This window comes from Panthera tigris, chromosome E2 (assembly GCF_018350195.1).
Source record: "Panthera tigris isolate Pti1 chromosome E2, P.tigris_Pti1_mat1.1, whole genome shotgun sequence".
NCBI lineage: Eukaryota > Metazoa > Chordata > Mammalia > Carnivora > Felidae > Panthera > Panthera tigris.
Window position 1 is genome coordinate 33,219,751 of NC_056674.1, and position 27,777 is coordinate 33,247,527.

The following is a 27,777-nucleotide window of genomic DNA, read 5'->3' on the forward strand; positions in this document are numbered from 1 at the left end:
TGCTGGAGGGAGAAGGAAGGCTTGGGGAGAGAAATGAAGACTTAATTTTGTTCATGTTGGTGATTTTTGTGGATCAGCCAAGTGGAGATCCCTGGCAGGCAGGCAGATATGTGGAGCAGGGTGTAGGACACACCTGGGGAGAAGGATCAGTTTGGAATTCTGTGGTGCTGTGGGCAGTGGGAGCCATGAAAGTCGGTAACCTCACCAGGCTGAGTGAAAAGGCAGAGGATGCACCCCGTGCCACGTGCACACACCCCAGCTCCAGGATGTGACAGTCATTTAGGAAGAGGAGCCTGCGAGGGAAACTGAGAAGGGATGAGCTGAGGGATGGAAAAGAAACCGAGGTAGAGCAGCATCATGAAAGCCAAAGAAGGAAGGGGTTAATTGAGTCAGATACTGCAGTAGTCAAATAAGCTGAAGACGGACACATGTCCAGTGGGTCCGGAAAGTTGTTGGTGAACTTGGCAAGAGCAATTCCGGTGGAGTGGCAGGAGAAAAGCCCAATTGCAGTAGGAGTTAAGTAAGTGGTACTGAGGAAGTGGAGGCTGTGAATGGAGACTCCTGGAAAAGAAACCTGGGTTCTAGAAGGAAAGGGACAGAGGGAGGCAGGAATGCAGTGAATAGGGTTGAGCAGAGGCTTTATTGTTCATTTGGCTAGCAAGGTGGGACCTGGATCCACTGAGAAGCAGAAAAGGAAGAGCCCAGATGGAGGGAGATGTTGAAGGTATGGGAAAAAAGAAGTGGTAGAAGGAGCAGAGCCCTAAGAGGATGGGCAGAAACAGGGTGCAGAGTATGGTTGAGCGACCTGACGTTGATGTGAATGTGTGTCACCTGCCCTGAGACTGCCAGAGGGGCCGTAAGGATAGGGAGATGGGGAGTGCATAGGGAAATTTGGAGGCGGGATGGTGGGCCCAAGATGTTGAGGGAGTTCCTGCCTTATCTTTTTTTCTCAAGTAAGGAGCATTAAAAAGTAGCTGTGCTCATTTACTGGCACACACCAAAGACTGGTAACCTTTCTTCCATTCAAACCATTCATTTATTCATTTACCCAGTATTTATCTAGAACCTGGTATGTGTTAGGCACTGTTCAAGGAGCTTGGAGATTCAGTGGTAAGCAAGTCAAGTCCCAGGAGACTCAGGAAATAACTTCATAAACAAATATTCAGGCACCGTAATTGCAGACTGAAAGATTTTCTGGAGCCACACCTTTGGTTAAGACCTTTTGCTGATCACCGAGGGATCCAATTCCTGCCGTTAGAGAGTTGAGTCAGTTGAAGGAGACAAACTGGTGCGGTGAAAGCACAGAAGAGACAATGGCAGAGTTTAATTTGGACAAGGGCTTAGAATTACACATGCCTCAAGACAGCTAGGTGGAGAAATGAGAGTTCAGTGGACACCCATTGTTTTACTCTCTCCAGGCTGCTCCGGTGAGGCTGCCCATCACTGCCCCCTGCCACTTGAAGATAAGAAGTGAGTGTGTGACTCAGGCCTTGCCATTCACAAAATCCCATTCTCCTGGCCACAGTGATTGGAGGATGGGATATGACTCAATCCAAGCCAGACAGAGTCCTTCTTTGGAATTTTATAGTCAGTAGGGGAAACAAGCTCTTCATCAAAGAAGGTCTTCACTGGGTTGGAGTGATGAAAGCCTAGAGCTGCCTGTGGCCACATTTCCACGTCTGCATTACACTGCAAGGAGGAAGTTCGCTTCTCATGGGAAAGACTGAGGCTTTAAGAGACTGGGGCGTGAGGGAGGGAATGAGGAGAAGACAGAAAGAGACAGAGGAAGCCAGAAAGACATCCGATGATAATTATTATAATCTCTGAAGCTGCCTCTATGGACCTGAAAGTTATGTGAACTAATAAATCCTTTCTTTACATAAACTAATGTGAGCTGGAATTCTCTCCTCTTCACGCAGGAAGAAGAAACAGTGTGAGCTAAAGCGCAGAAGCAGTACTCCACTGTGCAGGGCACCATCAGGGAGCAGTGAGCAGTCTTACGTGACCGAAGCATTGGGGTTTTGTGGGTCTATAAGGAGAAGTGGTTAGAAAAGAAGAGTGGAGCTACATTGTGAGGGTTCCCAGACCGCCTTGCCAAGGTGTATATACTTTGAATACAGATTAGGGTGCCTTTCCCTCTGTGGTAGGGTAGTAGGGTGCCAAGTCGGCAGAGCTTGAAGAGGAAGAGTAGACAAGAGGCTTAAAAGCAGAGAGATTTTTGTAGTCTGAACTAGGAAATTGGAAGGAAGGGCCACGAGGAACGGGGTGGGGAAGAGATTCTGGAGGCGGAGTAGGTGAGACCTGCTGTCTGCTTGAGTATGGGGAAAGAGTAGATCAGAGGAGTCCTCCAAGTTTTGAATCTGGTGTTGGAGTTTAGTGATGACATCAAGTTAGGAGGCATAAGAACAAGGAGGGGTAATAGTAGAAGGAAGAGGGCAAGTCAGACCACAAGCACGAATTTTGGCTCCTTGAAGGATAACTTTTATGTTCTGCTCCCAGTGTTCGGTAGTCTTCTTAGGCAGTCATTCTAGCATTTGGAAGGGAGGTCAGAGCTGGAAGGAGGACTGGGCTCAGCTGCCATGCACAGTAAGGCCATGAGAGTAGATACAGTTTCCCTGGGGTGGTATGCACATGGAGAGGAGAAGGGTCCCCTTCCCCCGCCCCCCGTTGTGGAGGTGAGCTGGGAAACCTGCCTTCTGTAAGCTCTAGACTCCTAAGAAGCTCCAACTGGGAAAAGGGGCTGGGAGTCAGAGGAGTGGAGGAGAACCCTGCTGGGTGCTCTGCAGGCAGGGACTGTGCCTTGGTTAGTTCTGTGTGGCAGCATAGTTCTGTTCTATGGTGGTTCTGTTCCCTGGCATTGCCAAGCTAGATAAGGACTGAGAAGGAGCTATCGTGTTTGGTGATGGAGGCCTTCAAAAGAGCAGTTTCAGTGGAGGGAAAGGGAGAGAAGCCAAACTCAAGAACATTTTAGGGTGGATAAGTCTGGCCTAGGAGTAAAGAAACCTGAGTGCTACCCCAACTCAGTCCCTATTTAGCTTGGTGGCCCCAGGCAAGTTCCGGAGCTTCCCTAGGCCTTAGTATCCTCACATATAATGTTAGAAAACTAGACCGGATATTCTATAAGCTCTTGCTCAAATCTTGAGGTCATAATTTAAATTTTGCTGTCCAACAAAACAGATGTTCTCGTGGCAGAGGAATTCCCTGCCTTCTCCCTTGGCCACCCCCAACTGAGATAATAAATTATAACAAAATTAAGCTTTTAGAAGTCTAGTGCTAATTGAGAAAGAAAACTGGGACATCAGCTCAGGGAATTGTGGACACCAGTGCATGTGCGTCCACGTGTACTCTCCATTGAGAGTGTGGGGCCCTGTGCGGGAGGAATATGACTCCGAATGGTATCAGGGTTTACGAGACCAGAGTCCTATGTTGCTCTTCCCTAGGGAGGAGTGCTGAAGATGATCCTGGAATGCAAAGACAAAACAACCTTGGGGGTCCCCTCTTTGTGAGCTCACATGGCTAGGAGAAAGAAGGCTTGTAGCCTGAGCTGGCTCCAAGGGGGGTGTGGGGGAGCTCCAGCCAGGGTAGGCAAAGAAGAGCTGGAGGGACCCATGCCTCAGGAGAGAAACAAGCCTGAGGGCAAGTGTAAGGGAGGTGCTGGCTCTATCTCTCAGGCACCCTGTGGCTCTGTCAGTCGGGGGGCTCTGGGTAGATGGTAGAAAGGCATCTGGTTCTGAGTCATTCCTGGTCTTCCACCTTTTTTCCCCGGTGTACAAAAAGGCCTGTCTTTTTTGAACCCTTTCCTAGAAGTGTCAGCTACGTGGACCTCACTATTCCCTAACTTCTTTGGCGCGTGTCCGTTCATTCTGTGAGTACTGGTGTTAGACCAGTCGTGTGTTGGCGCTGAGTTTCCAGAAACAGAGCTCTTAGGAAGACTGACAAGCTGCCTGCCCTCAAGGACCTTACAGTTTTGGAGAAGGGAGATAGTAAACAGGTAAATGAATGAGCAAGGTCATTTCAGACAGTGATATGTTCTAAAGGAGGAAATAAGGCTTAAAAACAAGAGAGTGGTTGGCAGAAATGAAGGATAGGGAAGCAGGTCAAAAAAGATCTGAGGAACAGGGAATAGAAGCAGAAGCCCAGAGGCAGAAATGAGCAGAAAGAAGGCTAGAGAGGCTGGACCTTAGGAAAGGGAAAGTGACACAAAATGGGATTAAAGAAGCTGGTGGGGGGCACCTGGGTGGCTCAGTCAGTTGAGCGTCCTACTTCGGCTCAGGTCATGATCCGTGAGTTCGAGCCCCACATCAGGCTCTGTGCTGACAGCTCAGAGCCTGGAGCCTGCTTCGGATTCTGTGACTCCCTCTCTTTCTGTCCCCCCCCCCCCAGCTCACAGTCTCTCTCTCTCTCCCTCTCTCTCTTTCTCTCTCTCTCTCTCTCTTAAAATAAACATTAAAAAAAAAACATTTAAAAAGAAGCTGGCGGGGTGGGGTGCCATTGTTCAAGGCCTGGTGGCCATGCCAAGAGAAGCATTTAGATTTCATGCTGAATGCCATGGGCTGTTGAAATAGGGGACAACTTGACCTGACTTATGTATTAAAAGATCCCTCTGCATTCTGGAAAAAGCAAAACCATAGGGACAGAAATCATATCACTGTTTTGGGGGGATGGCAGGAAAGAGGACTACAAAGGGGCACAAGGGAACTTTCAGAGGCGATAGAAATATCTGTCTCTTAATCATACGGTGGTTGCACAACCATCTATGTTTATCAAAACTCGTCAAACTGCATCCCTAAAAAGGGTGAATTTACTTTAATTAAATTATAATTCAATAATCCTGACTTGTCAAGTGTACATTATTTAGTTTAAAAAATTTTAGTAAGCCTTAACAAAATCCCTTTGGCTGCTTTGTGGAAGATGGAGCACACAGGCCTTGCACAGTCTAAGCAGTACCCCCACTGCTGGTCCCACGATTGAGCCTATATTATGTGCCGTACCTGGTGGCTTTCTCATCAGTTTATTGATGTGTGTTCCCAGTTTTCCTGTTTTACTTAGCTTTCCTTTATAATTGGCTTGAGAACGCAATGTGGGTAGAAACCATCTGCTTCCTTTGTGTGGGCCCATGGTAGATACTGTTACATATTATTTTCCTTACATTTGAATGGCACTCGAGAGTTTACAAGCTGCTTCCACATTCATTATCACCTTTGGGCCTTACAACAGTCCTGTCAGGCTGCATAGACACCCCTGGATCCCCATCTTACAGAAACTGAGATGAAAAGAAGTCAGTGTAGCAGTATCAGAGAAGTGTGAAATTTGGCAATCTTAGCTTTGCCGTGTGTTGACTACCAGTGTGATTTGGGGAAAATTATTTAGTCTCCCTGAACCCCAGTTTCTTAATTATTAAAAAGACAAAAAGAAGAAACACACTGCAGATATGCTGTGAGGATTGAATGAGGTAACAGAGCTGAAAGCACTGAGCACATAGTTGAAATTAACTCAGTGTGAGCTATTTATATCATTTTTACTATCAGAGAAGACAGATTTATTCAATACGATGTGGTCAGTACATGATGGAACTCAAGCCCAGTTCTTCTGATTTCAGGTGTGTGTCTCCTTCCGCCACATCACTCAGTGCATTCTTGCTGGTTGGCAATTGATTGGTCCTGGGCTAATTAATTTTTTTTTTTAATTTTTTAAAATGTTTTTATTTATTTTTGAGACAGAGAGAGACAGAGCATGAGCAGGGGAGGGGCAGAGAGAGAGGGAGACACAGAGTCCAAAGCAGGCTCCAGGCTCTGAGCTGTCAGCACAGAGCCCGACGCGGGGCTCGAACTCACAGACTGTGAGATCATGACTTGAGCCGAAGTCGGACACTCACCTGACTGAGCCACCCAGGCACCCCTATCCTGGTCTAATTAATTACTCTTTACCAAGCTAGATCTTTCAATGCAGTCATTGATTAATTCAACAAATACTTATTGAGCCCCCACCGTGTGCTCAACACTGCATACGATATGATGGTGAGCCAAGACAGGCTGGTTCTCTGCCTTGAGAACAGAGATGCCCTTACAATTAATAAGCACCATAGCCAGGATGCTGAGGGCATTCCTTCGTCAGTTTGGGATGTGGGAAGACTTCCTGGAGGAGGTACATAGAAAATGTCTTTTTTTAACAACGAAAAAGTCTTTTTTATTGTGACATAAATATACATGCAAAGTGTGCATTTGTTTTAAAAGGCAACCGTTCACGTAAGCTTCACTAGGTAAAAAACTAGGATGTTCCTAATAGCCAGGAAAGTTCCCTAAATACCCCTTCTTGATCCCTACTACCTTGATTTTCATAGTGTTTCTTTGCCTTCTTGTAGAGTTTACCACCTATGTATGTATCCTGTAATCATAGAGTTCAGTTTTTCCTGGTCTGGATGTAATTAGAATCATACTGTTATATATTATTAAGTCTTATATCTTTTCTTCGATATTGCTTTTGTATTATTCATCTATGTTGTACATAACTGTAGTCCATTTATTTTCATTGCTATATAATATGCTATAGCATTCTCTTCTGAATATTTATAATTTTTCTGTGTAGCATTCACAAATATTTGTGTGTATTGATGAATATGCTATATATTATTGACTTCACTACTATATAATATACATTGTTATTTGCTGGCTATGACAATACTGTAATTTATTTATCCATTCTACTGTTGCTGTACCTTTGGGTTATTTTGAGTTTTGGACAATTGTGAAGGATAGTGCTATGAACACCTATGCGGATATATATCCTAAGGCACATGCATTAGGATGTGAAGTGTTCTTTGAAGTGGAATTACTGGGAATCTTCACCATTATTAGATAATGCCACATTATTTTCCAAAGTGGCTATTGCATCTGATACTTGCACTAGCAGACAGAATTCCTGTTGTTCTAAATTCTTGCCAATATTTGGTATGGTCAAACTTTAAAATTTTTGCCAACTGTATTGGTAAGCAGTAGTATTTCATTGTGCTTTTACTTTACATATTCTAGCAGCTTTTCACATATTTTTTGGACATTTGGTTTCCTCTTTTGAGAAACACCTGAGCTTTTATTACTTTTTAAATTAGGTTGTAATTTTATGAGTAATTTTTAGGCATTCTTTATATGTTCTGGATACTAGTCCTTTTCCAGTGTTATTCATTACAGATATTACCTCCCATTCTCTGGCTTGGTTTTTCGCTTTGTTAATGGTGAACTGTGATTAAAAGATGTTCTTATTTTTAATGTAGTCAGAGTTTTCGGTATTCCCCTTTTTGATTATTGTTTTTTGTGTCCTATTTGAGAAATCTTTCTTTCTTTGTCTCTAAGGGATAAAAGCTACCCTCTTTTATCCTCCTGTTCAAAAAAGCTTTGAAGCTTTTTTCTTCCATATTTAGGTTTTTAATTCACCTGTAATTCTTGTATGTGGTATAAGATAGAGGTCTTGTTTTATTTTTTTCCCTAATAGACACCTGTTTGTGCCAGCATTGCTTATCCAAAAGGCCATTTTTTCAGGCACTGTTCTGTAGAACCACCTCTATTTTAAGTCGTGTGTTTATATATGCAGAGACCTGTTTCTTGTCTCTTTAGACCATTCCACTGGACTCTATTCCTATGTCAGTGCCATGCTGTCTTGATTACTACAACTTTGTAACATGTCTTGATGTTTAGCAAATCCCGTCTCTTCTCATGGTCATCTTCATCAATGTTTGGCTGTTCTCAGCCCTGTGTGTTTGCATGTAAATATTAGACTCGGTTTATGATACTAATCTGTTTGGGTAGAATTGACATCTTTAGATTTGACATCTTTAAACCTTAAGTTTTGCTGATCCATGAACATGTTATATTTCACCATTTATTTAGGTTGTCATAATTTCTCTCAGAAATACTTACATTGCCCATAGAGATCTCATATACTTTTTGTTAGATTTATAGCTAGATACTTGATATTTACAGTGGTCTTATAACTGCCTTTTTTGAATTGCAGTTTGTATTTGTTGCTGGTCTAGAGAAATACAACAGATTGCATATTGATTTTGTATTCATCAACCTTACTTAATTTTTATATAAATCCTAATGGTCAATCTGTAGATTATGAGGCCCAGAGAAAGGAGTAACCTGTCTAGGTTCCCATGGCCTTGCTAGTAACAGAGCAAGAATGAGTGTGGTCCCATTTTTCCCATTTCTGCTTCCCAGTGACTGTTCAGGAAGGGTTGGGGTAGAAGGACACAGCTGGGGAGAAGGAAATCACATTTACCAAACACCTGTTATTTACAGTGCTTACTACATATGTGAGCTTAACTTACTGGACGCTGATTTTTGGTTATCCCCATTTTATAGATGAAGGAAGTGAGATTCAGAGAGGCTATTCGAAATATTTGTTCAGGGTCACACCTTGGTGTATCACTGAGAGGACATTCCAAAGTTGGAGGTTTCTCTTTCATGCATGTACCAGTTTGCACACCTTCTGTATACGATTTTAGATACCCACAGAAGTCTTTGGGCCTCCTCCTCTCAACCAGGCTGTCTCCCGGGCCTCCGCCCTGTGCAGATCTGCCTCTAACAAAGCTGTGCTATCATCTTCAGACTCACACAGGCCTGCTTCTTGTCAGCTCCTAGGTTGAGTTCCTACCCAAAGTCCTGAGATCACTTTCATCCTGCCCTCTCCAACCCCCACACATGGTTCCCTCCCAACTGAGAAAATTAGTTCACAAGTTGTTGGGTTCTAGGAACCAAATTAGGAGTTGGCCTGGGCATCTTGTTTCGGTCCTGACTTGAAAATATGGTTGTGGTTTTATGACTCTGCTTTGTTATACAGTGGACTAGAGAGAATTTATGGTTGCAGTCCTTCCTGGCTCCCCTTCCCCCAGTCTGACTGATTGGTGGGAGCTGCCTGCACGCAAAGAGGAGGTTTGCTGTTACTGGCTGTGCAAAGGAATTGTGAAATGCTGTTTGTGAACACAGCCCAGCAGTGCTCTATTCAGTGTGACAGCTTCCTACTTGGGAACACACAGCCCTTCACAGGGTGACTGTAAATTATGCAACTCCGGAGCTAAACAATGAGGACTAATGGGGAAAAGGAAGGGACAGACTGGATTTCAGCCTGGATCTGCAGTGGTAGAGTGCAAGCTTAGGCTACTTGGCGATCCATGGGAGGAAGGTCTTTAGCAATTGAGAAAAGCCAGGAAGTCCTGTCACAGTGCTACTTGTGAGAGTGGGTTTTACTTTTTTAAAAATGTAAATGTTCTTTTCAAACTCTGTTTATCAATTCAGGGAGCGTTTTAGAAACTAGGAGAGACATTTACAAAAGAAAGTAGTCATATGTTGTTACCCAAAGTAATTGAATGCTGTACACAGTATTTAACCTTTGTCCTCATGGCCCCAAATCATCATTTTTTCCTTACTGCTTTGTGCTAAAAGTCAGCAGTGCCCCTCAGGGCAATTGATGTACAGACCATTTCCCACCCCCTGGCCTCCCTGCCCTGCCCCCATGGTCTTAGAATGCAATTAACTCCACTTTGATATGCTTTATATAATTTTCCTGTCTCTTCACTTGCTGTCATCTGTCATGCCTTGATGCTTTCTGTGTTCCTACCTCAAGCCTTATTTCCCTTCTCTTGTTCTACTCTGAATCTGTAATGGCCTGGAAAACTACGTGACTGGGTCTGTCACAAGAGTGTGTAGGGCAAGAATAAATAAGGTATAAGTGAGGACCCCTTCTACAAGTAGAGTGCTTGTGCTTTAGTGCCCAGACCTCTCTGCACTCCTGCCTCTTAACGGCATGGCATTAAGTAATGTAAAACTGAGTTGGCAACCATGAAATGCTCTACAAATGTACATGATGGTGAAAGGGTTGCTGTTGTTGTGCAGCCTGGTGCTCAGAGTTCTTCATTGTCCTTCATGATTCCTGGCAGGGTTCTGATTCACAGAAATTGTTGGACAAGTAGCTTCCAGATAAGAGTGATGCACTGTCATTTGCTACAAAAGATGTTGGGCTGGCCTTAGCAGCCAGGAGGCTGGTATGAAGAACCTCTGTGGTGAAAGGGTTCTGCTGGGCCCTTTCTGTAAAATGACACAGGCACACATGGGTGCCACAGGGGTCAGCTGTGTGATCGACCGGGCCATCCCTGGGAACCCTCCACAGTGGTGGGCATCACGGACATCCGCTCACCTGCATGAGAACTCTAGGTCACTTGGCAAATCCAGGCCAGACCCAGTCGCTACTTTCAGGAGACCAGCACCGAGGGAGAGAGTGGGCCACTCCTTCCTGCTGGTCTCCTAGCAGAGGAGGTCATCACTGGCCCTGGCTCTGCCGCCTGCTCTGCCACAGCACAGTTCCCAGACCATGAGCCCTGAGGCTTGAACAAGGACAGGAGGCCGTCCTACAGTCGACCTCATTCAGGGCTGTTGACCCAGGTGTGGCCTCAGCCTTAAACACACCAGGCAAGCAAACATGGTGTTGAGGTACAGATTCCCCGGGAACCAGAACCAGGGGGCAGGTCTCCTCACGTACAGCCAGAAAGTTTAGTGGTATACAAGTGAACACGTGTGTTATCCTATTTATTTTAACGTGTTTTAGGACGAAAGGTCCCTAACACATCAATACCGTGGTGTTATAAATAATTGTGGTTTAGGATGCAGTTAAAGTAGCGGGACTTTTTTTTTCAAAGGCATAAAAGCCATGAAGGTGGCCAAAAAAATGTTTGGGTAGTGCTATCCTCAGACCTTCTGACAGTATGGGAGTGCTGATTCTGAGCAGTCCTTGCCCTCTAAGGGGCAAAAGAGTGCCTTGGGAAGGCTCCGCCTCTGTCATCTTGGGTAGGTGGTAGCAGTGTCTCTTTCCCAGCCCCAGGCCCATGAGCTGCCCCACTCAGTCATCTTCTTCCCCCCACGTGCCCGGCAGGCATGTCTGGGCCTGGCCTGGGGCCCCTCACTACCATCTCTTGCTGAGCCTTTCTCTGGGTGTTGCGCATAGCCTCTCCTCGTGTGTCTTCCAGAAATTCTGTTTTTGTCCTTCACCATCCTGCTCAACCACTTCATGGTTTCCTCTTGCCCTCTGCATAGGATCTACAACTGTCCTTAGCTTTGAGAACTTACCCCAGTCCAGCTTCCCACACTGATCCTGAGCTGTCTCTCATTCTGTATAGAATGCTTGTCTCTGGGATCCACCCATGCCCATGCCTCCATGTTGCTTCTGTGCTGGATGCCGAGGCAGGCTTCCTGTCCTCTTCGTGTGCAGGCCTGGCCTCTGAGGGCCGGCTCAGTTCTCATCCGCTCTGGGGGGGGGTGGTGCTCCATTCTCTAAATCACTTTGTATGTGGTGCCTGCACCACAGCATTAGAGTTTTTAAACATACTGTCATGGTCCCTAACAGATTGCCCTTCTGTTTATCTGGTCACAGACACACGAGCGCACACACTTGCACAGGTACCAGAACAGACTTGCTCACCGCGGGCCTGGCAGAGAGCTCTGCCCGTGAGCCGTTTGGAGAGAAGCAGTTTGAGCTTAGTGGGGAAGTGTTCCAGCTCTTGTGCTAGCTCTGCCTGGTCTGAATCCTCGCCGTGCCACCTGTTAACTTTGTGACCCTGGGCAAGTAGGTTTGAGGATGATGGGAAACAGAGTAGAAAGAATTTAGCTCCGTACTAAACACCAAATACACATACACTTGGTATGTGTAAGACTTGCTTCTTCATCTGGGCTCTAAACCTCCTGTGGAAGGAATCCCGATTCATAATCATTTCTACCCCATAAGCCAGATATGTCTGAGGTGCATAAAGGAATATTCAGGGTAAATTTACATAGTAAGTCAGGTAGCCCATTTACACTGCTCTGAGTTTTCTTGTAAACTGTTGGGCATAGAAGTTTTTGCAATGCTTACGTGAAACTTCAGTATGCATACGTGGTATGTATTACCTGTATATTTGGGTCCCCAGTGGATTAAGAACTGCTGAGCCTGGGGCACCTGGGTGGCTTGGTCGGTTAAGCATCTGACTCTTGATTTCAGCTCAGGTCATGGTCTCCTGGTTTGTGAAATCAAGCACTGCATCTGACCCTGTGCTGACAGTGTGGAGCCTGCTCAGGATTCTCTCTCCCTCTCTCTGCCCATCCCCTGCTCGCACACACTCTCGCTCTCTCAAAATAAATAAGTAAACTTGAAAAACTAAAAAAAAGAATTGCTGAGCCTACCACATCACAGGCTGGATGGAAAAACTATAGTAAGTTCTCCTCACTGGGCACTTACTATATGCAGGAAGAGGAAAGGGCTCTGCTGCCTGTCCAACTGTGGAGGCGACTTCCATCTCTGACTACATTCCCTTCCTGTCTCCCTTCCCCACAGCCTAGGCCTGTGCCTCTGCTCCCTTGCCCTACACACCTTCACTTTGCAACTCATTCCAGCAGGCGTTAGGGCCAGATTTAAGCAGTAGAGGAGTTTGTGGCAGGGCTACGATGCTAAGCCTTCCTACTGCTAAGGGCAAAAACCTAAAAGAAGTAATATCTCGATCTAGGCAGTGCTTATGTAGGCTGTACATTTAATCTAATCAAATCTGAGGACCTGTACACCTAAGATTTTTGTGTCTTGCTATATGTCTTGTTCTATATATATTACTCCATGTACCATTTCTCAAGCCTTTAAAAGGCGGCGATAGTATTTTTTGTTAAACAAAGGGCCTGGGAAATTACGCAATGCCCCTCTGAATCTAACAGCCTTGGGAAAGTCTGATTCTGTGGGGAGCAGATGGGGGTACTCAAAAGAGGAGGACATGCCCACACCCTAGTTTTTCCCCACTCAACTACTAGCATCAGCCTTCTGTGAACTTCCTTCATCCCCCACATTTGTACCTGCAAGTGGAGGACTGGGAAAGGATGCCCCAGCACCCACTTTGGAGGCCCCGAACTGCCAAGCACCCAAGTTCGTGGTCACAGCCCTCTCTTTGGCACAAACCTGCTTGCCACTGTGAAGCACAGGAATTCATGTCCTTTCTCTGCCATTTGCTGGGCTGGGAATTAGCAAGTCCTTACCCTCTCTGAGCTTCTGGGGTTTTTTACCCCCTGTAAATTGGCGATAAGACCTGTGTTAGTCTTAACAGGAGTAGCAAATGAGATCGTGGATGTGAAAGTCTCATAGGACCATAAAACATAAACGTCAATAAAGTACACCCCCAAGGTCAGCTTAATTCTACTAGTGTTTGAGGGCCCAGGTTTTGAAGAGCAGTAGTGTCCAGTGGTTCAGTGTGCAGGCTCTAGAGGCAGCCTGCCTTGGGTTCATTGGCCCTGGCCCTGCCACGTACTAGCTGTATGACCTTGATAACCTGCTTACTGTCCTGGTGCCTCAGTTTCCTCAGTTGTAAACTGGGGATAATGACAGCACTTGCCCTACAGGGTCGTACTAAGGATTAGAGGAGTTAATCCAGGTAAAGAACTTTGCTCAGGGCTCAGTTATGTAGCTAATACTACCATGAGCAAGGCTGGCTGCTGGGCCTTGAGAGGACATCTTTATTGAGCAGAGACTGGGGGCAGAAAAAAAAAGTCTCGTTTGAATATAACTGCTTTGTGCACCAGCTATATTTCCCATGACTTGGGTCTTGGGATAGATTATTTGCTGTATTTGGTAAGTTTTTCCATCCCGAAACCTTTAATCTTTTGAGTTTGCTTAATAAATAAAGGCCCCCTGTGACATGTCCTTGCCTTCAGAGTTCTGCTGCAGCATCGCTTGTGAGCTCTCTGATTTCCAATTCAGCGAAAAAGTGACAGACTGGGTCTTCTGGCTCAATTCAAGGTGATTGCTGCATAGTCATTTTTAACAGGACACCAGATTTAGCTAAATGCTTGCAGCAAGGTAGTGCGCATATTCAATTCAGAATGCTGGTTATATGGGCTGAGCCTCTACATCTTTCTGTTATGAGCCTGGATTCTAAAAAGTCCCATACCGCTGACATAGTGGCTTCTGTTCTGCCTACGGGGAGTGGGGGGGGGGGATGCGCAGGCAGGAGACCCCTATCATTAGAGTCGAGTGTTGACTCTTTCTTTACCCATCTTTTTGTTTTTTAAAAAAATTTTTAATGTTTATTTCTGAGAGACAGAGAGCGTGAGTGGCAGAGGGGCAGAGAGAGAGGGAGACACAGAATCTGAAGCAGGCTCCAGGCTCTGAGCTGTCAGCACAGAGCCCAGTGCGGGGCTCAAACTCACAAACCACAAGTTCATGACCTGAGCTGAAGCCCAGTGCTTAACCGACCAAGCCACCCGGGTGCCCCTTCATCCGTCTTTTTAAATGAGTATGTATGAAGAAGCCCTTGGCTGGAAACTGTAGGGAACTCAGAGAAGTAGGAGGGCCACATTTGTTGAAAGTCTGCCAGGTTCCAGGTGTTCTACATGCATTAAGATTATTTGGTCATCAGACATTATACCGTGAGTTACTTATTATGACTTTCTTCTTACAGATGAGAAAAACTAAAGCAAGTCTGTTGTCCAAGTTCACCCTCCTGGGGTGTGGCCTGGATGTCATCCCAAGAGTTTTCTGGGACCCTGTATTGCATTATTCCAGGGTTACCATTCACATTGTGTTATGTATGAATGCTACATCCAGGATCTTTTTTCTGATTAGCTTCAAATCAAGTAGGAGAGAGAGAACACAGAGGTAAATAAACAGTAACACAGGGTAAAGTCTGGTAAGGGGCAGAGAATGTGCTGTGTATGTTCCTAGGAGGGAAGAGGCACTTACTCAGATGGAGGCAAGGAGGTGCCAAATAGCTCATAATTTGAAGTCAGTTCTGTTGCGTTTCGCATTGTGATCCAAATGTCCGATGCATGTTTCTGATATTCTAGGAAATGTCAAGAACGGCTATTAAGCTGTGACTAGCCATAAGTGGTTAGGACATCCTCTCAAATGTCTGACTGTGGCTTCCCTCTTCTTTTCCTCCTTGCCCTTTTCGGGAGATAGAAAACGTTCCATCGCATTAAGTAGGGCTGTTCCCTCCCCAGGCTGGATGCTCAACTGGTTCACACAGTCCTGAGTCAGGAGGTGATTCATATCTGGGCCTCAGATGCCTTTCCTGGTAGGTAGGGATGGACCATCACCCAGCCTTTCGGTTCTTGCAGGGGTGTGAGTTGTAGGGAGGTGCCAGTGTCAGTGGAGAAAACCAGATGAGAGCATTAATGTTCTGCTGCAGTAAGTTTGGCAAGAAAGATTTCCAGCATAAAATTCTCATGTAAAATGTGAGATGGTGAGACCTGATGGTGAACTTGGGGCCCAGCCACACCGCCCACCATGCTGACTGACTCCACGGGCCACTTGAGAGTGGCATTTGCTCTGCTCCCATGGGAGCTCAGCTGAGACTTGCTGACGCCCTGCTGCCCGATTCCTAGGACAGGCTCCAGGTTCTGCACACTCTGGTCCTGCCTGCCTCTCCAGCCTCTTCCCTTGCCAGCCACATTGCCTCCTTGTATGCTGATCTTCCTTCCATTTCTGACACAGACTCTGTGTGGTCTCTCATGCATCTCCAGGCCTTTGTCCACATTGTGCCCTATTCCTGGAGCCCTTTTTACCCTACTCTGCCTGCCCAAATCGTACTCAACACCCAGGCGTCAGCACAGATAGGACTTCACAGAAGCCTTCTCTGAACCCATAGGCCACTGGTATTCCCTCACACATTGAACAGATCTACCCACTGCTCCTTCTATTATCTTTTCATTATGGGTATACGCCTACGCCTTTTTTTTTAAAATATGAAAGACACCACTTTGAGGGAATGTGCTCAGTTGGAGCCATTCCTTGCCTCCACCCCTAAGCTACACCTCTGAGTTGACCCATTCCAGAGAGAGGCCCCTGCATCCGAGGGACACATTTTTTTTTTTTTTTTGGAAATGTATTTATGTTTTTATTCAGGAACAATCAAAATGTTTTTGAAGTACGATTTTGGTCCATATCATATAATATAAGCAGTTTCACCCTGCTCCCCCCACCACCCCTTATCCAAAATCCATGGATGGAATATCTAGGAAATGCACAATTTACATCTTAGAAATAGCAGCATCCCCACAGGGGACCTCGTGAGACCTGGAGACTTAGCCTAAAGAAGGCAGCCTACTCTTCCACCTATAACAGCCATGGTTCAAAGGCAAGTTACATCTTTCTCTTAAGATGTCAAGGACGTTAAATGTCCTAAGGTCAAGGACTCAGTTGCTTGTGGAGATGTTGATGCACTCAGGGAGCATACTGGTACCTGATTACCATTATTTTTCCATTCCAGTGGGTCTTGGGTTGAAACTAGCACTTTGGGTTAAGGTCTGCTGTGATTAACCCTCCCCTCTCTTGCAAGCCCCAGTTTAGGGAGGAAGTCCCTGCATGGTTGAGAAGTCAGCCAGGCTTGGAAAGCTAAGGTGTCCCATAGCATCTTTGCTCTTGCTTATACCCTCTCACAAAAGAAGGCTTCCCGGGAATCCCCTTAGTTGCTCAGGTCATCATGATTGTAATTGCCTTCCAGAAAGCCAGAGGTCTTGAAAGGCTTGTCTTTGGTAGCAAATAATAGGAGCTCTTTCCTTCTCCCACCCTATGTCCCATCCCCCAGATAAAGATACTAATACACAAGGAGGAAATTTAACTTTTTCTAGGCCACACAGCAAACCAGCAGTCAAGACTTGAACCCATATCTCTTGACCCTTGATGCAGGCCTTTGTCCATTGCCATGTTCTGCCTCTTCTGCGGTCTGTCATGACTTCCTCTGTTCTCTGGAAGAGTCCTGAAACTCTCAACCTACAAAATAGCCCCTGAGAGAGAAGCATTTGGAGGCATGTGCTAAAATTCCCAGAGCAGAGGGGAAACCTGTCTCGCAGCTCCCATCAATAGGGTAAGGCCCTGGTGCCTTGGGCTCTCCAAGGTGTGAGAATCTCAATTCCCAGAACTACAGAAGACCCTCGTCCGTCGAAAAGTCCGGCAAAGTAGAGGAAGATTGTCTATCTGGCTGATGCTGAGAAACAGTGGGACTGGAGTTGGAGCCCCAGAAACACGAGAAGGGCAGGAGATGGAGGCGCTCACTGACAGAGCTCTTCCACATCTATTCTTTTTGTAAAGCCTTCCCACAGCTCCTTGGACAGCTGTGTGGACCTCTCTTTGCAGGTAAAAAAGCTGAAGCTGGAGGCAGACCTGGGACAAGGGCTCCGACCCGGTAGCCTGGGGGTCTGCCATTGTTCCCACCCACCTGCAGAACTTCATCCCCACCTCCTCTGTACGCACTTCCCTCCTCCCATGAAGACATCACCTTGGAGGGTGCTCCCCAAAATGATTCACTAAGAGCCTACTACAGCCAGGCTCTGTGATAAGTTCCAGGCTTTGGGAACAGAGTGGTACTTGAATTTTCTCCTGCAAGTGTTCAGGGCCTCCTGGAGGAGACGAGGGCCTAAAACTGGGGTTGTTAATGTCCTTCGGGTCACAGACCCCTTTGAGAAACTGACGAAGGCATTAAGAGTCTCCTCAGGAAAATGCCCCTGCGTTTTTGAATTTGAAGAAACACTGCATACAGGGTCAATAGTCTCCCAAAGGGAGCCCCGGACCCGCCACACCCTGCCTGGGGTGCTCCTGGATCGCAGATAAAGAAACTCTAGGCCAGATAATGATATCATAGCCTTGTTCCTTGAGAAGAGTTAATTCTCTGAAGACATCTCGTCACAGTGAACAGAGGATGGGAGCCTGCATGTGCCTTTGGGATCATCGTTATCATTTGGGCAAAGTTGTACATGTGCCAGCGTCCCGTAGTCTCTGATTTGTTGTCCCAGGGTTGGGGAGGAAGCCAAGGCACAGAGAAGGGTGACCAGCACCAGAGCCAGCTATGGTGCTCAGAGAGAATGGAGACGTGGGACCCAAGCGCTCTACTTCTGTGGGGGATGGCAGGAGGCCAGATGGGATGTGGGGGAGACTTAGGAAAAGAGCCCAGAGTTAAGCACCAAAGTTTTTGCAATGGGATTTCACAGGCTTTTTAAGAGCTCAACTTTGAGATGAACAGGAGGTTTAGAAAGCCTTTATAAGGTCTTTCTAAGTACTGCTGACAGCTAAGAGTGGCATGCCCCTGAGAGTCTATGATTATCTCACAGGAGAGATCTGTATGGGAGCCTTATTAAGAACAGAGCATGTCAGTGGGAGGGAGGAAGGGAGCAGCAACGTGTTCACAGCTCTGGAGGGCAAGTGAGGCAGCCTCCTTGGTTTGCAACGTGCCTTGCAGTCCGTTTCATTATTTCTGCAAAGACCCACGAGAGTGGCAGAGAACCCCATGCGCCCCGGAAATTCCAGGACACTAGAGTTGTCGTAGCAAGAGGTAGTGGCTGCCCGTCTAAAGGTATCCTTAAGATAAACGTGGGCTCGGGGTCTGCCCCTCTACATCCAGAGTGATGTGACAATCTAGATTAGAAGGTACCCCTCAGAACCTAGAGCCCTACAATTCCCTGGATTGGTGGCCTCCAAAAAAGAACATAAAAGATGTTGCTTCAGTGAGATCTTAATCCCCTCCCATGTGCTCCCGGGTGCAGGGAGTCCCAGTCAGCCCCGCCGAAGACTTGAGGTTCACTCTGGAGCCTGGGAGCCTGAGCTTCCACATCAGGTGGAAGTTCAGAAATGGAATGGGCCAAGGATAAACCCAGGAGACGGATCCTGGGAGAGCATGCGGTCCAACCCCTTCATTTGACACATGGGACAGCAATGTGACATGGCTTTGCTGCTAGACTTGTGAGAACTGCTGATGAGGGCGATAATAATAGCTAGCATATTTTGAGTGCTTGCTGTGTGCCGGGCACGGTGAATTGATAATATCTTATGCATTCTCCGTGAGATGAGCATCATAGCATGGTTGGGTGTCCGTGTTATATACATGAAGGCCCTGCGGAGAATGTGGGCCCTGGAACGTCAGCCCTCAGCTTCGGTACCTTCTGGGTGGGTCCCGGGTAGTAACTTAATGTATTAGTTTCCTATTGCTGCTCTTCCATATCACCACACATTTTGTGGCTGAAAACAATACACATTACTATCTTGGCGTTCCATAGGTCAAAAGTCTGGTACAGGTTTCATCAGACTGAAATCAAGGTATTGACAGGCTTCATTCCTTTCTGGAATCTCTAGGGAAGAATTCCTCTCTTGCTTTTTTAGGTTGCTGGCAGAATTCACTTCCTGGGGGTTATAGGAGGCCCTCTTTTCTTCCTGGTTATAAACTGAGGGCTGTTCCCGATTCCTGGAGGCTGCCACCTTCCTTGGCTTGTAGCCCCTTTCCTGCATCCTCAAAGCCTGCAGTGGCAAGTGGAATCTTCTCCGTTGCATCTCTCTGGTCTCCCTGCTGTCATTGCGTAGCTCTCTGACCCAATTGGGAAAGGATTCATGTGATTAGATCAGGCCTACCTGGATAATCCAGGATAATCTCCTCATCTCGATGTCCATAACCTTAATGACATCTGCAAAGTCCCATTTGCAGAGTCGGGTTGCAGGGGGGAGGGGGGATTAGGGTGGGGCTGTCTTTAGGACGCCATTCATTATTCTCTTACCACCGTGAGAGGGAAGAGCACTTGACTTCTTGGTTTTGTTAAGCAAGGAAGATGAGGGCATCACCTTTGGACTGCTACTATGAGCATCGAATGTAACCGCCATCAGCAGAGGTCCTGGCACAGTGGTAAATGTTTACTTGGTATTAGCTGCGGGGTTTGCTATCAGACCTGGTCTATGGTTGAGACTAAGAGACATTATGTAACTTGCCCAAGGAATGACATTCAAAACTCCATGAGAGAAAAGAGTGCATTTCATTCATCCCCCATAGCCCTTAACACAGTGCCTGCCTGGAAAAGATGCTGAGTACATGTATGTGGAATAAATGACTAAGAACCAAAAAGAGAAAATGACCTGTATGAGCACTATTAGACTCAGAGTATGTCAGAGATGGAGAGAACCTCAGTCCAAGCCCCTCATTTCACAGCTGGAAATCAGCTCAGTGGAGAGGGAATCTGCCTCAGGTGACCGGTAATGGCAGAGCCCCAGAATGTAGCCTGTGCCTCCCTGGCCAGTATGTCTTTCTCTGCGCCAGCCTCTATTTACTTCTGTAGGGGTTTCTAGACCCTGTGGTCCTGGCCAAGCCAGAGGCAGTGCAGTGGGACAGTGGTGTTGACTCTGACCCTGGCCCCTGGCACAGCCTTGGAGAGAGAAACTAGCATAGAGGAGAGAGCCCCTTACCCTCTCTTCTTAGAGGTAGCCTTCGTCAAGGCCTATCTGTAGCTTGTTGCTCAGGCTTCTATAGATTTCTAGAGGCAGCTCCCCAGTAGAACACAACCAGATGCCTGATACCCACTCATAAGGCTGCATGGCATAGTCAGGGCGCTTGGGTATAGTGTACCCAGTTCACTTACAGCCTTATGGGACCATGGGCCATTTGGTTCCTTGGGACTCAGTTGCCCCATTTGTAACCCATCTGGACATCTCCAGGGTCCCAAGTGACAATCCTGGACTTCAGGCCCGTTTCAGAGGGATGGTTCAGGAACATTCACATCAGCCTCAGACAGAGATGTACTGTTGTCCCGAGGGCTCCCTGGCTCTGCTTAGGCTAAACACAGCTTGGCAGCCCATGAGATCTTTCTGGACAGCTGGTAGTGTTCCCTGTCTCCGTGAGAGCCAGCTAAGGCGGGACGGAGTAGCGCCCAGTGTCTGTGGCCCCTGAGGCTGTGCCAGGCTGCCCCTGACACGAGGCCACCACAGGGAAAGCCATTATATTTCTGTAGAGCGGAACGTGGCATATACCCTGTCTCGTGGGAATTACGGCTTCACTGTCGTGTCTGATTGTGTGAGAAGAGTTGAATCAACTCCGAGTTGTTCCTTTCTAGGCAAGAGATGTCAAATGTCACAATGTCAGGGGTACCAGGTAATTTGTTGGAGGAATGGAGGATGTGGCGTACGGTACTGTGAAAGGGGAACTGACGTGTGTTCCTGCCATTTGCCAGCCCAGGCTTGGCACTTTTGCATATTGCCTACTTTCACTCCAATCCCTTGAGGCAGGTACGATTTTTCCCAGTTTTACAGATGAGGAAATGGAGGTTGGTAAGTGGTGACATTCCTGGTCACCCAGAGGGTACTAACGGGAATTACGTGGGCTCTAACTAGTTGGATCTGGGCTTCATTGGCCATCAGGTCAGCATGTAGGTATATGCATTCTGTCCAGATCCACGGGGGCCAGAGCCACCTCCCCTACCTTCTGATGGAGGATGGAGCTCGTTCTAGCAGAGAGGGAACGGGTAAAACAGTGCTGCGATGACAGCCCCTTTCATCGGTACGACAAAGTACTTACCGAGTGTGTGCTGTGTGTGCTATTCTGGACATTGGTGATGAAACTGTAAGGGCAAGAGTCAGAGTCCTTGCCCTCAGGGAGCCGCCATTCCAGTTTCAGAAAGACACACAACACAGATAATAGATGACAGATACTTAATGCATGGAGAAAACTAGAAAGGAAAACGTGATGGAGGGCAGCTGGGGAGCTGCTTTAGCTAAAGTGGGTCAGGGAGCCAGCCTTCCTTAAGGAAGGAAATCTTAGACCCCAATGATGAGAAGGGGTAGTCATGCAAAGACCTGGGAAAGAACTTTCTAAACAGGAAGAACACAAAGACAGAGACAGCGGTGAGCACATGGTGATCGGATGATAGGAAGGCTACCAGGGTGGCTGAAGCCAAGGGAGTGAGGGGGAGGGGGAAGGGAGGCCGCAGCCCTGGGAGGAGCCTAGGGGCTGTCGGGAAGAAAGTGTGTTGAGAAGCCCCTGGAGGGAGTGAATTAGAGATATGGTCTGATGTATACTCACTCTGATTGCCATGTGGAGGGCAGGCAGTGGAGGAGCAGGGGGGGACCAAGGAGACAGGGAGACGGCCTCAAAGTCCTCCAGGTGGGTGAGAGGTGGGGGCGACTGGGACCCGGGTTGTGGCCGTAGATGTGAGAAATCACCAGAATTGGGCAATATTTGCAGTATGATTAGGACAGTGGTGTGCTGGGAAGCAAGCCCGAGTGGAAGGGAAGCCCTTGTTTGTACCGTGCCAGTTTCTGTGGTGTCCCATTCCCACCATGGCTTCTTCCAGGCTACCAGTCTGACAGTGCGTGATGCACAGGCAGCTCTTGCGAGCCAGGGTGAGCCCACTCCGGCACACTGCGGTTCTGCTGTGGACGGTCAGGAGGCAAGAACTGTGTTCCAAGGGCTTCGGGCTGAGCAGCTCCGTGGTAGCGGTGACCTCCACTGAGGTGGTGAGGGGCAAACATGGTTCTGCTGTGGCCATTTTCACTTTCACATGCATATTAGACATCTGTTTTACAAACTCTGGGCATGTGCCTACTTCATCTCATTTAAATGTCAATCCTTCCGGTACTGGTGCGGTTGGTGGTTTCTTCTCCATTTACAGAGCAATAAGTGCAGATAAAAGGGGCTAAAACCCTGACCGAGGTTGGACAGCCAGTAAATGGCAGAGCTGAGTTTGAACTTAGTTGGGTTTGATGTCACCGTCAAGAACCTAAGTGTCGTAGCCAGAAACTATGCCATCTTCGGCTCTACAGTACATTTCTTAGGATTTTAAAAGTGGGTCTTGAGTAGGTTTGGGAACAGCCTCCAGACCAGAGATTGCAGGATGGTTGCCTAGAGGCCATACCCCACCCTCAGATGTGAATGGAGTATGGGGGTTTTGGGGGTTTTTTTTGTTTTTTTTTTTTTTTGAAGATGGGGAGCTTTTCTTGTTTGTTTCATTTTGGTTTTTGCCTTCTATGGCATTTTTTTAAAAAGAACAAAGAAAGAAATGCCATGGCTTTAGACGAGTGTGTGTGTTCTCTGGCCACCACCTCCATCCCCACCCCACCCCTTCACTGCCTACCTGCTTAACGCATGTGTGGCATAGCAGGATCGACAGGAAGGTCTCACCCTGGAGTGGGCTTGACCAGGTGACCCTGAGCACTGCTCTGGAGCTGGTGGCACTTTCCAGAGCCAGGGAGAGGGTCCGGCCTACCTCCATCTGGACAGGTTCACGTATTCCAAGTGCCGCCAGTGAGCAGAGTTCCCCCAGGCCTAGTCTGGGCCCAGCCAGGCTGCACTAGGATAGGTCGAGCACACCTGGGAGGTAGCAGGTCTCCCTGGACGTCTTGGATGTTGCCCCTCGTTAGTAAAACATGTTTGGGTCTGTATCCTTAATATATGTAATTATATTCTGTATGTTAAAATGCATAGGGACAAATAGGAAAATTAACTACAAATTACTGTAACTAGAAATGTTAGTGTTTCTCCCACGCCCCTGTGGATCACGGGAGCATACCCCCTCTGGTTCCAACCCACTCTCATCCCGAGCCTGCTGGCCTGGGGCTAGTGCAGTGGGAAGAGCCTGGCTGGTTCCAGGTCCCAGGTCTGCTCATTAGTTTGCTGCGTGCTGTGAGCACGTCTCCTCACCTCACTGCCTCACTTCCTCAGGTCCACATAAACGTCTCTCTCTTAGGTCTTTTCCGACCACCCACCCCACGTAAACCAGCATCCCACCCTACTGTTACTACCTCTTCTCTTTCTCTGCCTTTTTCTTCCTGAAAGTACTTACTATCCTCTGACATGTATATATATATTTTTGTTCATTATCTGTGTTTCCCCATGTATGCTCCATGAGAGCAGGGATCAGCTGTTCTCTGCTGTGTGCCTGGCACATAGAAGGAACTCAACAAATATTTGTCAATTGAATGAATTTCCTTTTCTCTGTATAACTGAAAGCTTCTGAGTGAACCTTTGTGATGAAGGAGAAATGAAAAATGACTTTAATGCTCAAAAGGAGGATTAAGAGAGTAGGGGTAGAATCATTTTAAGGAATGTCTGCTTTGTTGGAAGACACCGCAGTTGTCTTTACTGATTGTTGGGGGATAGAAGCTACAAGTAATGGGATCTCTGCTGACTACCAGGTACTGTTCTAGGAGGTGATAGACAGACAGACAAAAAGAAAGAACTTAATCTTCACAATAACCCAGTGAGGCAAGTTTCATTATCTCAATTTTATGGAATCATAACAAACAAACAAACAAAAGAAACGGCCCAGAAACTTAAGTGAATCTCACTGGAAAGCGCCTAAAACCATGGCAGGCACCCAGTGAGTATCTGGGGATGGAAGAAAGCCCCGCTATTTGTGTTCCTAAAGCTTCTCGGGCTCTTCGACCAGAGAGCCTTCCTGGAAGAGGGGTGTATGCCCAGGGAGGTCAAAGGACATCACCTGAAGCAGCCTACTTCAGGCCCAGAGTTTCTGTGATATCTGGCTTTTTATTCTGAAGCCTCATGTGAAATTCGTATCACAAAACAAACTCGTCTTGTTTGTTTTACTGTAAAAATGATGCTTTTGATTATTTAGCTACTTACATTATAGTTTTGTTTGTTTTGTTTTTTTGAACTTCCATTAGAGCTGCTGCTCGTGGATGGTAAGCTCCTGGTGTGAGTTTTATATACCAGAAGTCATCCAGCCCAGTGTGCAAAGACCACAGTGGAGCCGGGTGTGGGGCCTGGTCTCTTCCATCCCCTCAGCGGGATCTCGTGCCACTTGTCCCTGTGTAAACATGGCTTGTCCAGAGGAAACGGGATGTTCACTTCCAAGCCCGGGCCATCTGTTGTTTCAGAGCTGGATGGTGGCTGCACCTGGGCGAATGGGGCCTTCAGCAAACAGTGCCTTGCCTGGCCCCCTGATAAGGGCTTTACCTCTCAAGCAGATTTTATAGCTCTGCCCTTCATCCCCAGTCAGAGAGTGGGTGGGGAGAGAATGCAATAGCCCTGAAGCTGTTGGAATAACCTTTATGGTTTGTTTTCTATAAACCAGAGGTCCAAGGTGGTATGTGAAACAGACCGCAGAGACTTGGCCTGCAAGACGCTGATGTCGGGAGAGCTAAGGGCCTTTGGGAAGGGACCTCTTGTCAGGTTAATGCTTCAGTGACGGAGTTTCCCATCACCTCTCTAAGGAGGGAGTAACAGCATTCCGCTGGGTCTTGGGTGACGTTTCTCTGAAGAAAACGTCTGTGTGTCTTTGTTGGCCTCCTTCTAGAAGCACAACCCATGCATGTTCAGAGGCATACAGTGGTTTACAACTGGAAGGGCTCTTAGATTCCATCCAGCTCACACATTTCACAGATGGGAAACTGAGGCCCTGCCCCACTGTGATCTGATACATCCTCCACTTCATGGATATATCATGAAGCCAGGGCCCAAAGACACAGCAAGAGGCAAAGAGAATGAGAGTATTCAAGTCCAAAAGAGGACGCGCTGTTACTTGGGCAGTTTGGCTTACTCTGTCTCTGAAGAACTTGGTTGGTCCCTGTTCAGACACAGCCCAGCCAGGTCCCAAACCTCTGAAGCCCAGGGTGGCTGACTTGGGGAGCCACTGGGAGGTGGGCTCAGAACAGACTCACTCTACCCACCTTCATTCAGGTCTCTAACCAAATGTCACCTCTTCCAGGAGGCCTTCTTTTAAAATGAGAGCCTGTCTTTTAAAATAGCACCCCTCATCACTCACTGTCCCCTTCCTTTGCTTAATTCTTCACCTGCCACGACCTCTCATGTGTTTATTTGCTCATTCTCTGTTGTCCCTTTCTAGAACATACGTTCCCTGAAGGACAGGGCCAGGTCTGCTTTGTTCACGGCCATATCCCCAGAACCTAGAAGAGTACCTGGCATGTTCTGTGTGCTTAATGCATATTTGTTGAATGAATAAAAGGAGGAATGGGGGGTTGTGAGGGATCGGAAGAAATAAGTATGGTGCGGAGGTACTGGGAGGAATCGGGCAGTTCTGAGAAAGATCAAGAGATATGGGATGGGCAAGAAGAAGCGTGTGGGCTGGGGGCCTCTGCAGGATGTGGAGCACACGGAGACCGTCAGGTAGCCGTGGGAAGGAGGGGTGGTGATAGGGTAGAATCAGAGAGATCACCGTATTTGGGGGAACAACTGGGAGGGACTGGATCAAGGAAAAGAAGTGAATATCCCCCTCATTTCTGAACCAATTACATAAATCTGAACACAGACTCTGAGTCTTTTGAAACTCACCGAGCTTGATACTAGGCACTGGCATCTGAAGTCAAGGGTTTTTGATTCCCTGGTGGCCCAACCTATATTTCCCAAAGTGCCTCTGGTCCTTTGAGGCTCAGTAGCTTCCCCCTAACAGGGCAGGGCCCTTGGCAAGGTGAGCCTGGTCCCAGGAGGCAGGTGTATCTCAGTTACAGTGTCACCCCGTGCTGCCTGCCACCGGGTGTCAGATCATAGCGAGAAAGAGATTGTGGGAGCCCGAGGGGCCCCTGGGCCATCTGGTCCATTCCCATCTATTGCAGAAAGGTGAGTGGGGCCAGTGCCTGGAGTGGATAAAGGACCTCCCTGAGGGCACACAGCAAGACAACGGCAGAGCTCAGACCAGACCAGAACCTGCTTTTTTTAAAAATTCATACTTCACTATTGTTGTTGCTCTTTTGATGTTTTCTCCCTCCTAGAGCCTCCCCTACAAAAATATAATAACAACAACAACAATCCCCAAAACCTTGGCAAGGGCCTCCTGATGTCTGCTCTAACATGACTGACCCCCTTAAGCCTTATAGCTCTGAGGTAGTTGCTGGAGAAGTTCATACATTTTCAGAAATGTGCCCAGTGAGACAAATGATGTTTCAGGCTAAAGAAAGTGGTTCCAGTGGGCCAGGTGTTTCCCAAGTTCATATTCCTTGGAATTCTGATTGCATGAGCTTTTAACATGTGGTCTGTACCCCCTCACAAAATAGTTGTAAGGCAAGTTAAGTCTAGAAAATCCTGCCGATTAAATCCCCATCTTGGAGAAACACAATGGTCTTTAGCATATTAAAGGCTCTGAGAAGTTCTGTAGTTAAAAAAACTCCCAGCAGCTCTTTTTGTACAACTCAGTTTCCCACACTCGTTTGACCTCAGAACTCTTTTTGCCTGAAAACTGTCGGCCTCTCACAGATCTGGTCTCCTCCAACCACAGACCAACTATATCACTCACTCAAGTTAATACCCAACTTTTACTTATATTTTATACGCTCCTGGGTTTTTTTACTTTAATAGTAAATATACTGGGGAAAAAATAGTCATACTGACCTCCTCAAAAGGGGTGTGGCAGGGTGCCCCCAACTAGCCTTTGCTTCTTCTTCCTAGAAGGACAAAAGAATGACAGCTTCACAAGGACATCTCTTCGTTACACTTATAATTCTGTTTTTATTGTCTTAAGACAGCCTGCGGGCTCTTCCCATTTTGTGGGTACAGCCAAACACGTCCTCTACACAAATGGCTCTCAAGACAAGCCGAAAAGAAGTCACCATCAGGAAACCGCATCAAAGATGCTCACATAGCTTGTGAGGCAGGTGTCATTGCACTTAAGTGGGTTTGAATCCTGCAATGACCAGGGAACGTTATTTCATCTGGCTATAGTCTCAGTTCCCTCACCTGTTCAATGGGGTGCCCGCAGTATCTGCCCAAGACTGTTTGGAGGTTTACGTGAGATCCATGTGTAGCATTGAGGATGGTGTGCAGTGCAGCTCCAATACCTCCTGAGCACTTACTGTTACTGTTAATATCACTAGAATGAGAGCTCTGTGTAGACATCAACTTTGTTTTGTTCACTGCTGTACCCCCAGTGTTTAGAACAGGGGCTGGCACATAGTAGATGCTTAGTAAAGATTCACTGACTGAGAAGTTGAATGGATGGTCTTCTCTGTATGGACAGCAAAGCATGTTTCTGAGAATCAGATTCCAGCTGAGCAGGCACCAGGTTA

General features: G+C 47.1%; 1 protein-coding gene and 1 long non-coding RNA gene across 4 annotated transcripts in view; one reads left to right on the forward strand and one right to left on the reverse strand.

The window, feature by feature from the left end:
• The window catches only part of GNAO1 (G protein subunit alpha o1), a 170,337-nt gene that overhangs the window by 11,318 nt on the left and 131,242 nt on the right, over window positions 1-27,777 (forward strand). The gene's annotated exons all lie outside the window — the stretch shown is intronic.
• On the reverse strand, window positions 1,170-27,540 carry LOC122234307. The gene is made up of 3 exons (XR_006212077.1): window positions 27,449-27,540; window positions 27,104-27,156; window positions 1,170-1,248 (listed from the first exon to the last, which is right to left on the reverse strand). It is a non-coding gene; the product is annotated as an uncharacterized LOC122234307 (long non-coding RNA).